Genomic DNA, 10,676 nt, shown 5'->3' with positions numbered 1-10,676 from the left:
TTGGTCTTTTTAAGGTAGTAATAAGGGTGAATATTTTCCTAAATCTTTTGTAAAAATTTTTTCCCTCTCACAGATAGTTTGAGAATGATTTCTCAGTGCTCTCAAAATTGTGACACTTTCATAATGGACCACCTCCTCTATGTATACTTGATATATATTTATATTTTATATTTATATATAAAATATAATTTATATACATATAAATTATGTATAATATAAATACATGCATATTTGTATATACACATATACAGAATACATAGGCAAATATACACATGACCACATGCATATGCCACATATATGCATATTTCCACTATAGATATACATGTATGCTATTTGTCCTTCATTTTCTTTTTTTTTTTAGGGTTTTTTTTTTTTGCAAGGCAATGGGGTTAAGTGGCTCGCCCAAGGCCACACAGCTAGGTAATTATTAAGTGTCTGAGATCGTATTTGAACTCAGGTCCTCCTGACTCCAGGACCAGTGCTTTATCCACCATGCCACCTAGCTGCCCCCTTTGTCCTTCATTTTCAAAGAGGACCAATGACACCACAGGATGATTGACTTGTGAAGTGCATTTAAGTGAGGCAGGGTTGCACAACGTTGTCAGCCTCATATGGCATCTGTGATGTCAGTCAGACTCAAAAAGCTCCACCTACCTGTTTCGTCCGCTTTCATGACTATCGGAACAAATTGTTCTCATTTACATACTTGAGCTAGATACCCCCAACTCATCAAAGGGTTTGTGGACTGTTTGCTACCTTCAACCTAGCTTCATCTTTCTGCTGAAATGGTTTTATCCAGATGCCACTTTGTTCACTACAGCTTCTTAGGAGCTACAGGTGAGAGTTGACGGATGAGCAGTCTTGAAAAGGACTTTACTGCACTCCTCATATCAGAGATGCTACTCCTCCTTGAACCCCCATATATCCTATATGCATGTAGAGGAATAGATGGTAGTATATGCTTATAGACATACACAATATACATACATGAACACTGTGTATATACATAACATACACATATCCATAGACACATGTACGTTTGGTAGCTGGGGGCACAGTGAATAGAACCCTGGATCTGGAGTCAGAGAGACCCGAGTTCAAATGTGACCTGAGACACTTAGTAGCTATGTGATCCTGAGCAAGTCACCTAAATACTCTGGCCCTCAATTTTTCTCCCCTGTAACACTGAGACAGTAACAGCATCCACAAGGTTGTTATGAGGATCCAATGAGATACTATTTGTAAAATGCTAGCATAGTGCCTGGAAAGGAGTTGGCATTATGTAAATGTTTCCCCCCCTTCCCCATCTCTTCCCTATTGATCTAATCCAGTTGCTCTTCCCATCCTTATTTCATGTAATTACTTCCTTATTCAGTACATATAGAATGGGAATAATAGATTCCCATTTGTAGTGACAAGAGTTTGTTATATAAGTCTTCGAAGATCTTATTCCATTTTCCATTTACTGTCTTCCAACTCTGTTCATCTTTAAATACCACTGGGATCACAAATGAGTCTATGTCCTAAATTGGTGGGGTTCTTGGACATCAGGCCTTTCCCCTTGGAAAGGAGATAGAGGGTTTGTTGAGCAAGTTGAATTTTAGGTTTTTTTGATACCAGGATGGTTAATGACTTACTAATTTAACTTCCTTAGGAAATAGTGATTTCTCTTCTTTTACCCAGTTCACATTTTTTTTTATCTTTCAATGACTTGTGGCCATTCAGTTGCCTCAATAGCTTATATCTTTTCATTTTGCTTCTTTCTGCTAGTTCTGTACTAATTTTGACCTTTGATTTAACAAATTGGTTACTCTCAATGAAAATATAATCAGTTTCATATTTCGGGATGTTGTTTGGTGTTTGCCACATCCAGTTCTCCCTGGTCGATTTTTTGAAGACATATTCATCTGTAAAAAAAGAAATTATATGAGGCAGTTGGAATAGAGGACCTCTCACATTTCCTTCAGTGCTTCCTCTGATCTACATGTCTAAGGCTGCTCTAGTTTTTTATTTTGAGCCATATGTGCTGCCATAGTTTTCTCAGTCCTAACTTTGCATGGATGGCATAGACTGTTAAGCAAATGGTTTTTTTTAAGTTTGTTTTTTTCTTGCAAGGCAATGGGGTTAAGTGACTTGCCCAGGGCCACACAGCTAGGTAATGATTAAGTGTCTGAGGCCGGATTTGAACTCAGGTCCTCCTGACTCCAGGGCTGGTGCTCTATCCACTGTGCCACCTAGCCGCCCCGGTTATATTGAATTCTTTATGGAATTTCTTCTCTTTTTCATGCTCTGTAACAGATGTCGATGTGTAAGTTGTGATTATTTTCATTTTGAGTCTTCCTATAAATACATATATATATATATATATATATATATATATATATGCACTGCAATTCAAGATGGCCAAACATCCTACAAATTGACATTTTCTTTTTACCTGGAAGCATGAAAAAACCAGCAATGTCAATTCCTCGCTCTTCTCCTTTTCAAAGATTTAATTACAACCTTCTAAATTCATTTATAACAAAAACGACTGATGGCATTTTGCATTTTTCTTAGTTTTAATGGGTTGCCTTGAATAAATAATCTATCACCAAATGGCTAGCCTACTGGTGACAAAGCATATTTGTTCTTCACTAGGTTGGGAAGCTTCTTGGGAAGCAGATGTGCTTGCTTAGGACAGTGTCTGGGACATAGTAAACGTATGATAAATGTTGACTACTATTGAGCATGATCCTTGAGAGAAGAGAACAGATCCTTTTTTATTTTTATTTTTTGCAAGGAAATGGGGTTAAGTGGCTTGCCCAAGGCCACACAGTTAAGGTAATTATTAAGTGTCTGAGGCTAGATTTGAACTCAGGTCCTCCTGACTCCAGGGCCGGTGCTCTATCCACTGCACCATCTAGCTTCCCTGGAAAACAGATCTTTAAGGGCCTACTTTCCCTGACTATTGAAAAGCAAGTTACAAAGAGGACTCTGGACATTAAGGCTTTACAGTCAGGGGCAAGAGTGACCTTGACTACATCTATTTTCTACATATATATCATAACCATTGCACTATTTACATGGATTTTGTGTGTATTTATGGAAAAGTATATCCTAGGCTTAAGTGCAAATGTTTTTCAGCTACCATTTTTTATCATAACCATTTTATTAAATATTCTTGCTTTGTCTGCTGGCTGATTGGAAGTATACCAGGTAGGGGCTCATGATATATGGTTTTTGAGTGTAACTCCACAGAACCACCCCCTTAAGCTTAGGAATACTAGCCTCTCTCAGGGGACATGAAAAGGATGATCACAAATTTGGGAAGCCCAGAGGGACTGCTACAAGGAAATACTTAGAATTTGCCACAAAAGAGTGGGGGGGAAGGCCAAAACTTGTATTTATAGCTGTTTTGAAGAAAGTCTGGGAAGGTTGAGTGGGTTGAGAGATGGCTATTTTACAAGGAGAACCAATTGCCTGCTTCTAGAGAAAAACAGATGGTTGGAGAATTTCTTTACTTATTAACAAATTACACAAAGCCTATGTTAATATTTCATATATCAGAATGTCCAGTATTCACAAAAGAGCTCGGCAAACAAACAAAAAACCATGACTCCAACAATGCAAACGTAAACAACAACCACCACAAGATAATCAAAATCATGCAGTAAAATTATAAATACTAAATTCGGTCCGTAAGCGGAGATATAAGAAGCCGCATTACTCTGCTTTTCTATGCGGGGACCATGGGGATAGAACACTACATTCAACATTAGCTTTTTTTTTCAATGTACCGATTGGTTTTTCTATATTTCCTGAATTTCTGCTACCGATCTGGTGTCAGTGGGCAGATAATCGGAATTAAGAAAGAGAAGAATAAAAGAACTGCTTTTGTGGAGTTCATATGCCTGGTCCTGGTGACCTGCTGAGGCCACTGCCAGGGATCTCCAAAATAACAATAATGAGAAGCTCCTACAGACTCCAGAAATTTGAAAAGTACTCTTTATTTTGCAACATAAATCCAACCATGGGAAAGATTGTAGAAAATGGGAAAGGTGCCATAAACCTGGTGCAGAACATATGGCTAGCTGTAGAAGCAGGGAGAACAAGAGGCTCTGGGGCATTCATTAGAGAGTCTACTAGGGTTCTCTGATTGCTCATATCTGAAAGATGACTCTGGGCTCCCACAGATACTGTCCATAGAGTCCTAGCTCTGGCTTTGGGTCTGGGTCTAAGGATAGGCTAGGGGTCTGTTAGATGAGAATGAGACTGGCCAAATATTGAACAACTGGGCTCCCAAAAGCTCAAGAGAATCTCTCTGAATGGATTTTCTTAGAACTGGGTTCCCCATCACTCGAGATTTTCAAGGTATAGAAGGGGTTTGGATCTGAATCAGTGGGGAAATGCAATCATGGATTGGTGATCCACCTAGAGAAGAAACAGGAGGTCAAAACTGGGAACTTAGGGAACAGGCTTGGCTCAGGGACTGACTGGACTCCCTGGGCTGAGGTCCCTTGCTAAGTTCTGCCCTCCTCTTGATTGGTAACTATGGCTCAGACCAGGCAAGGTGTCCTGGAGCTGGGCCCGGTGTTTCCAATTGGCTGGCAAGGAGGACAAAGGGACCAGGTAAGATGGTCTCTAGACGGCAGGAAGAGTCCAGCAAGATGTCTTCCCCTGTCTTTCCTTTAATTCCCAGCATCAAAGGAGTTTTGAGCCGAATCTCAGATGATCCCAACTGGCCCAAGATCCCCTTACAACATTCCAGATAAGGAAAGTCAGGAATGCTGAGCCTTTTGTGAAGGACTTCTAGAGATAGGGAGTTTACTAACTCTTGAGAGCCCATTTTTCTTTTGGATATTTTTATTAAGGAATCTTCCTGAGTTCAAATCCAGCCTCAGATACTTCTGAGCTATATGACCCTGGGCATGTCACTTTACCGTGTTGGCCTCAGGTTCCTCATCTGTCAAATGAGCTGGAGAAAGAAATGGAAATGGCAAACTGCTCTAGTATCTCTGAAAAGAAAACCCCAGATAGGGAGAGTGAGACTTGACTAAAAATGATAACGACAATTAAGGACGAATTCTTCCTCTGGTTGAGGTGGTTTGGGCAAGCAAGCAACAAGTAGGCAATAACATTAAGTGATTCCAATGTGATGGGCACTATGCTGTGGCCCAGGGGCACAGGTACTGAGGCAGTCCTGCCCTGCAGGAGCTTACATTCCAATGGGGAGATAAGCATGGAGTCAAGAAGACCTCACTTCTTAACCAGACTTGGGGCTCCCTTATGGAATTTTCATTTTCTTTTCTTACAAAGCTGTCCAACTCAGATAGGAACAAAGAATCCCTGTGGATCACATATTAACTTAGCTTTAAAATGGTTTATCATCTGTATTTTATTGTAATAGATATTCATTAAATATTTCCCAATTCGATTTTTAATCTGGCTTGGGTCGAACTAGGGAGTTGTAGGCCATGTGTGACTGAGAAGATAGGTAGTGAGTTTCCCATCATTAGAGGTTTTCAAAGAGAGGACACACCATCCCCTCTCAGAAGTCTGATGAAAGGGACTCCCATGTTGGGTGGGACCTTGAATTAGGCACCCACTGGGGTCCCTTCTAGCTCCGGTCACTCTTTCCCACTCTGAATGAACCCAATGGATGTTGCCTATTTGGCCTAGAGGAGCATCATAGATATTGTGATATGTCTAAGTCTCTCATTTATATTTTACATTTCAATGACTCTCCCAAGGTCCTCAGGCATAGCAGTAGAACCTCTTAACTCCAAGGTCATTGTTTCCAATACTACAGGACTATTCTGCATCCTCCTTGTACTACCCTTTCTGGTCACAACCTCTGCTCATCCACTGAGGCAGACATTTATGCAGCCACATCTCCACCTTGTAGCTGCTATAACCTGCCCTACCCCCCCCCCCCCAAGAAGGAGGAATTTGGAATCAGGGGATGGAAAGAAGGAAGAGCCTCCAGGGAATATTCATCTAGTCCATCACTCTCATTTAACTTCCAATCTAGCACATGCTCTAGCATCATCTTTTGACTCATGGCCAGGATCTCCCAGGACTGACCATCCATGATCTGGCCCATCCCAGCTCTGGTCTCTTCTTTCTGAATGGACAGCTTTTCTCAGTCACCTTCTCTTTGATCTCAGGCCTTCCATCTCTTGCTGTGTCTTTGTTGCTTAATCTTTAGCCTTTGGAGGAAAGAGGAATAGTGAAATGGAGATTCCCATGAGACTGTGGACCTTCTATCTCGTGCCACAATTGTTCTTCAGTCCATTCTCCAACCTCTTCTGAGAAGTGACAATTTCTGTTTCTTACTTCTCCTACTTCAATTCCTTATTCCATGCCCCTCAACCTTCTACATGGATGCCACTCACCCCCTTCCCCTGGACCTTTAGGAATGCCTGTTTCCTACACAATAAACTTGCCTTCCTATTAAATCTTTCTCCCAAGTCTTTCTCTCTCCCATTCCTTCCATCTTCTAGCTATTAAGGAAACCTGACTTGCCCAATTATATACCTCCCTGGTCACTCTTTTTTTTAAGGTTTTTGCAAGGCAAATGGGGTTAAGTGGCTTGGCCAAGTTCACACAGCTGGGTAATTATTAAGTGTCTGAGGCTGGATTTGAACTCAGGGACCCCTGACTCCAGGGCTGGTGCTCTACCCACTGTGCCACCTAGCCTTCCCCTCCCAGTCACTCTTTTTAAAAAAACTGTATTTAAGGCAAGGTGGTTAAGTGACTTGCCCAAGGTCACACAGCAAGGCAATCATTAAGTGTCTAGGGTTGGATTTGAACTCAGGGACTCCTGACTCCAGGGATGATGCTCTACTCACTGCACCACCCAGCTGTCCCTCTGGTCACTCTTTCCAATACTGGTTGCATCTTTATTCATTCCCCTTGGCTCACTGGTCAAGGTGGGGGAGTTGGAATGCTCCTGATGGCCACTTCTCCCCCTCCCCACCCTCTCCTCTGAGAGGTTCGTGCAATTCAAATCTACCAACCCATCAACATCCTAGCTGAGTTTGTCTCTAGACTTTGATATCATTCTTTTTCCTTTCTCTGACTCTCTGGCTGCCTTCAGTCTTATGTTTGTACTTATACAAGGTGGAGAAAAACATGCAACTGTTTTGATTGGGTCCACTCCAGATTTGTTACCTAGCTTCAACTGGGTCCTCACTGTTGCTGTGAGAGCCTATGACATCTCCCTACTACACTCTCACTCTCCCACTCTCCCCACTGGCTTTTCCAAACCTTGTTATCCTTCCTCAAATCTCCCTTGTCACCCTTCTGTCACCATCTAAGCAAAGAACCTTGCCTCATGTTACTGCAGGAATTGAGACTAGTCACTGTGAGATCACTCTTCTCTCTTCTTCCTCATCTCCTATCCATCTAATGCCTTCTGTCATCTCCTTTACCTTTGTCTCATGTGAAAAAAGTGGCCTTACTCCTTACCAAGGCCAACCCCTCTACCTGTACAATTGATGCCATCTCCTCCTTCCAACAGATGACTTCTGTCATCCCCACTGTCAATTCTCTTCAATCTTTTCTTGTCTCCTGACTCCTTTCCTACACACATATCTCTCTAGTCCTAGGGACACCATTCCCTCTTGGCTCTCTTCTTATTCATTTGACTGATCCTTCCATGTTTCCATTGCTGGGTCCTCTCCTATATCCCACCTCTAGCCATAGGTGGGTTTCTGACTTGGGCACTCTTTTCTCTCTCTACCCTACTGTACTTAGTGATTTTATCAGCTCCCATGCATTAAATCTTTCCATCCTGATGATTCTCAAATTTGTCTCTCCTGCCCTCTTTATTGATCTCCTCTCTTGCATCTCCAACTGCCTTTTAGACATCTCAAACTGGAATATTTGGAAGACAATCATAAATTCAACATGTCCAAAAGGAATGCTATCTTTCCCCTTAAGCCCTCTTCCCCTCCCCTCCCAAATTTGCTATTACTATGGAGGGCATCAATATTCTTCCAGTCCTTCAGGCTCACAACCTAGAGTCCTCCTGGTTTCCCCACTCTCTGTCAATACCCCCTTCCTCCCATTTCTAGGCTGTGGCCAAGGGCTATTGATTTCACCTTTGAAGTATCTCTCAAATCCGTCCCCTTCTCTCCTCTGACATTGCCCCAACTCTAGTGCAGACCCCTCATCCTCTCCTACCTGGGCCACTGCTGGTGGCTCTGCCTGCCTAAATCTTTCCTCACCCACAGTCTGTCTTCCACACAGCTGTAAAGAGATATTCTTAAAGGATAGGTCTGACCATGTCACTCCCCACGTCTCAATAAGTTCCCCGAGCTGTCTTGTCTCCAGGATCAAATACAAAATCCTTTGCTTGTTCAAAGCCCTTTGTAAGCTAAGGCTGTCCTCTTCCCTGACTCCACACCCACCTTTCCAGTCTTCTTCCCTCTAACTACTCACCTCTTAATCTTTGATCTGATGACAATGATCCACATCACTCCAACTTTGGGTTCTGTGACTTTTCTCTGGCTATCCCCCATGTCTGGAATGCCCTGAATCCTTATCTCTGGCTCTTGGTTTCCCTTGAGTTTCAGCTAATATCTCATCTTCTGTAGGAAGCCTTTCCCAACCCCTCAATTCTAGTACCTTCTCTTTTAAAAATTTCCTCTTTATCCTATATATAATATACATATATATCTTATTTGTATATATTAGATTATGGATTATTTGGGGCAAGAATTATTTTTCTTTCTTGTATCCCTGAACTTATCATAGTGTCTGATGCTTAATAAATCTTTAGTGACTGAGTGGAAATTTGAAAAAAAAATGAGGGAATTGAAATCTAAGGTTCCTACCAGAAATAGCCATCACTAATGATGTTGGGGTCCTGGATTATTAATGTAAACCATGAGGATGATGGAAGAGTTCAGTCTCAAAGGTATCTTTGATCCCAGGTAACTTTTCCTTTGTGACACTGGACATGTCATATTTCTTCTCTGAACCTCAGTGTCTTCATCTCTAAAATGGGGATAGAAATATTAAATAAGAGAGTTCTTTGGAAACATTAAAGCTTTAGAGAATAAATCATTATTAAAATAGAGTCCTCCTCAACTCTTACAGGTGATCTTGGGATGTCTTTGGTTCCATTGATAGGGCCCTAGGCAGGGGACCTAACTGGGAGACAGACTCTGCCTCTGCCTTTTCCAAATGCAAGCTCAAGTGGGTTGGTAGCATTTGAAGGTACTGGAACTCCTTGAACTTGGGACTGGGAGGAGATGACAGAGTGAGAGATTTGGGTTTCAAAAACTACTAACCCGGAGAGCTGTCCCAGAGTGGAATAGGCTGCCTCAGAAGGGAGTGAGTCCCCTATTGTTGGAGGTCTTTCTTTGTGCAAAGGTTGGTGGACCACCTGTTGTGTAGAGCAGGTTCTTGTTCAGTTAGCTTGGGTTGGATGTCACTGAGGCCCCTGCCAGCTCTGAATCTCTGAGATCCTGGGATGAACACTAGAAACAAGCACTCTGTGGGGAGACTGTCCACCCGTTCTACATCTAGCCAAATTAGAGGAAGATTAGGACACATGAGATGCTGTGTGGGAGCCTTGGGGCGAGTGCGGACTTAGTCTGCTGAGCCATCTATGATGCGACAATGATCAAAGAACACAGACTCGAGGAACAAGAATCATCTTCTGGTCCAAACCACCCCTGAATAAGATTCCTTTAACAGCACCCCCACTGTAGGGTTAGCCATCCTTTCCTTGAAGACCTCAAAGGGCTAATGTTGGGAGGCAGGGAAGGGAGGAAATCTCCTATCTTTCAAAGTCACCTGTTCCAGCATTAGAAAATTCTCTTAGGAAGTTTTTCCTGCTATCAATCAGTAATCTACCTCAATTGGTCCTTGTTCTGCCCTCTGGGGCTGGCTTAATTGCTCTTCCACATGATAACCCCTTCAAATAATGTAAAGACAGCTCTCTTGTCTCAACTTCTCCTTTTCTCCAGGTTCAATGACCCTCATTCATTCTTTTAGCCCTCACATAGCATGATCTCGACCTTCCAGGTTTAGCCTGAATAACACGTTCTAGAAGTGTGTGGCAACAAGTCATGCCACTGGATTGGGGAGATGATATTCTGTTAATAGGGTGGGATCTCGATTTAAAATTGATGCTCTTTGGAAAGAGGAGTGACTGTGCACTGGCCTTCAGATCTGGTCAGACTTTTGGGATGTTGAATGTGTGGTGTTGTCTCCAACCCTCAGAATAGTTGAGGAATAGGTATGGAAAACAGCTCAGAGGAAGATAATGCCAAGACTTAGACTAGAATTAAGAGATCTTTTAAAGAATGCAGACCTTGAAGAGACTGCTTCTAGCCCTTCCTTAGTGGGCAGAGTAATAACACCCCCTTTAAAAATCTCTGAGGTTTGGGACAGCTGGCTGGCGCAGTGGATAGAGCACCAGCCCTGGAGTCAGGAGGACCTGAGTTCAAATGCAGCCTCAGACACGTAATAATTACCTAGCTGTGTGGCCTTGGGCAAGCCACTTAACCCCATTGCCTTGTAAAACCTAAAAATAAAAATCTCTGAGGGTCCTCATCAGTGGGTTGATGAGTAGCAAGAACCATTTATAGACCATCAATGTTACAAAAATGAATAATTTCGAGGGCTTTTTTTTTTGTTTTTGCAAGGCAAATGGGGTTAAGTGACTTGCCCAAGGCTAT

The 10,676-nt window shown here is 42.3% G+C and overlaps 1 long non-coding RNA gene across 2 annotated transcripts; it reads right to left on the bottom strand.

Moving 5' to 3' along the window:
- Positions 1 to 1,486: 1,486 nt before the first annotated feature.
- LOC141510950 (uncharacterized) lies at positions 1,487 to 10,333 on the bottom strand. 2 transcript variants are annotated; one of them, XR_012475209.1, is made up of 4 exons: positions 9,282 to 10,333; positions 8,823 to 8,985; positions 6,067 to 6,191; positions 1,487 to 1,907 (listed from the first exon to the last, which is right to left on the bottom strand). It is a non-coding gene; the product is annotated as an uncharacterized LOC141510950 (long non-coding RNA). The 2 variants fall into 2 exon arrangements; XR_012475208.1 differs by lacking the exon at positions 1,487 to 1,907 and having other exon boundaries at positions 5,949 to 6,191.
- Between the last annotated feature and the right edge of the window lie 343 nt (positions 10,334 to 10,676).

This window comes from Macrotis lagotis, chromosome 2 (assembly GCF_037893015.1).
Source record: "Macrotis lagotis isolate mMagLag1 chromosome 2, bilby.v1.9.chrom.fasta, whole genome shotgun sequence".
In the NCBI taxonomy this organism is placed as follows: Eukaryota; Metazoa; Chordata; class Mammalia; order Peramelemorphia; family Peramelidae; genus Macrotis; species Macrotis lagotis.
The sequence above is the reverse complement of the archived record's forward strand: the minus strand, read 5'-3'. Positions and strand labels throughout refer to the sequence as shown.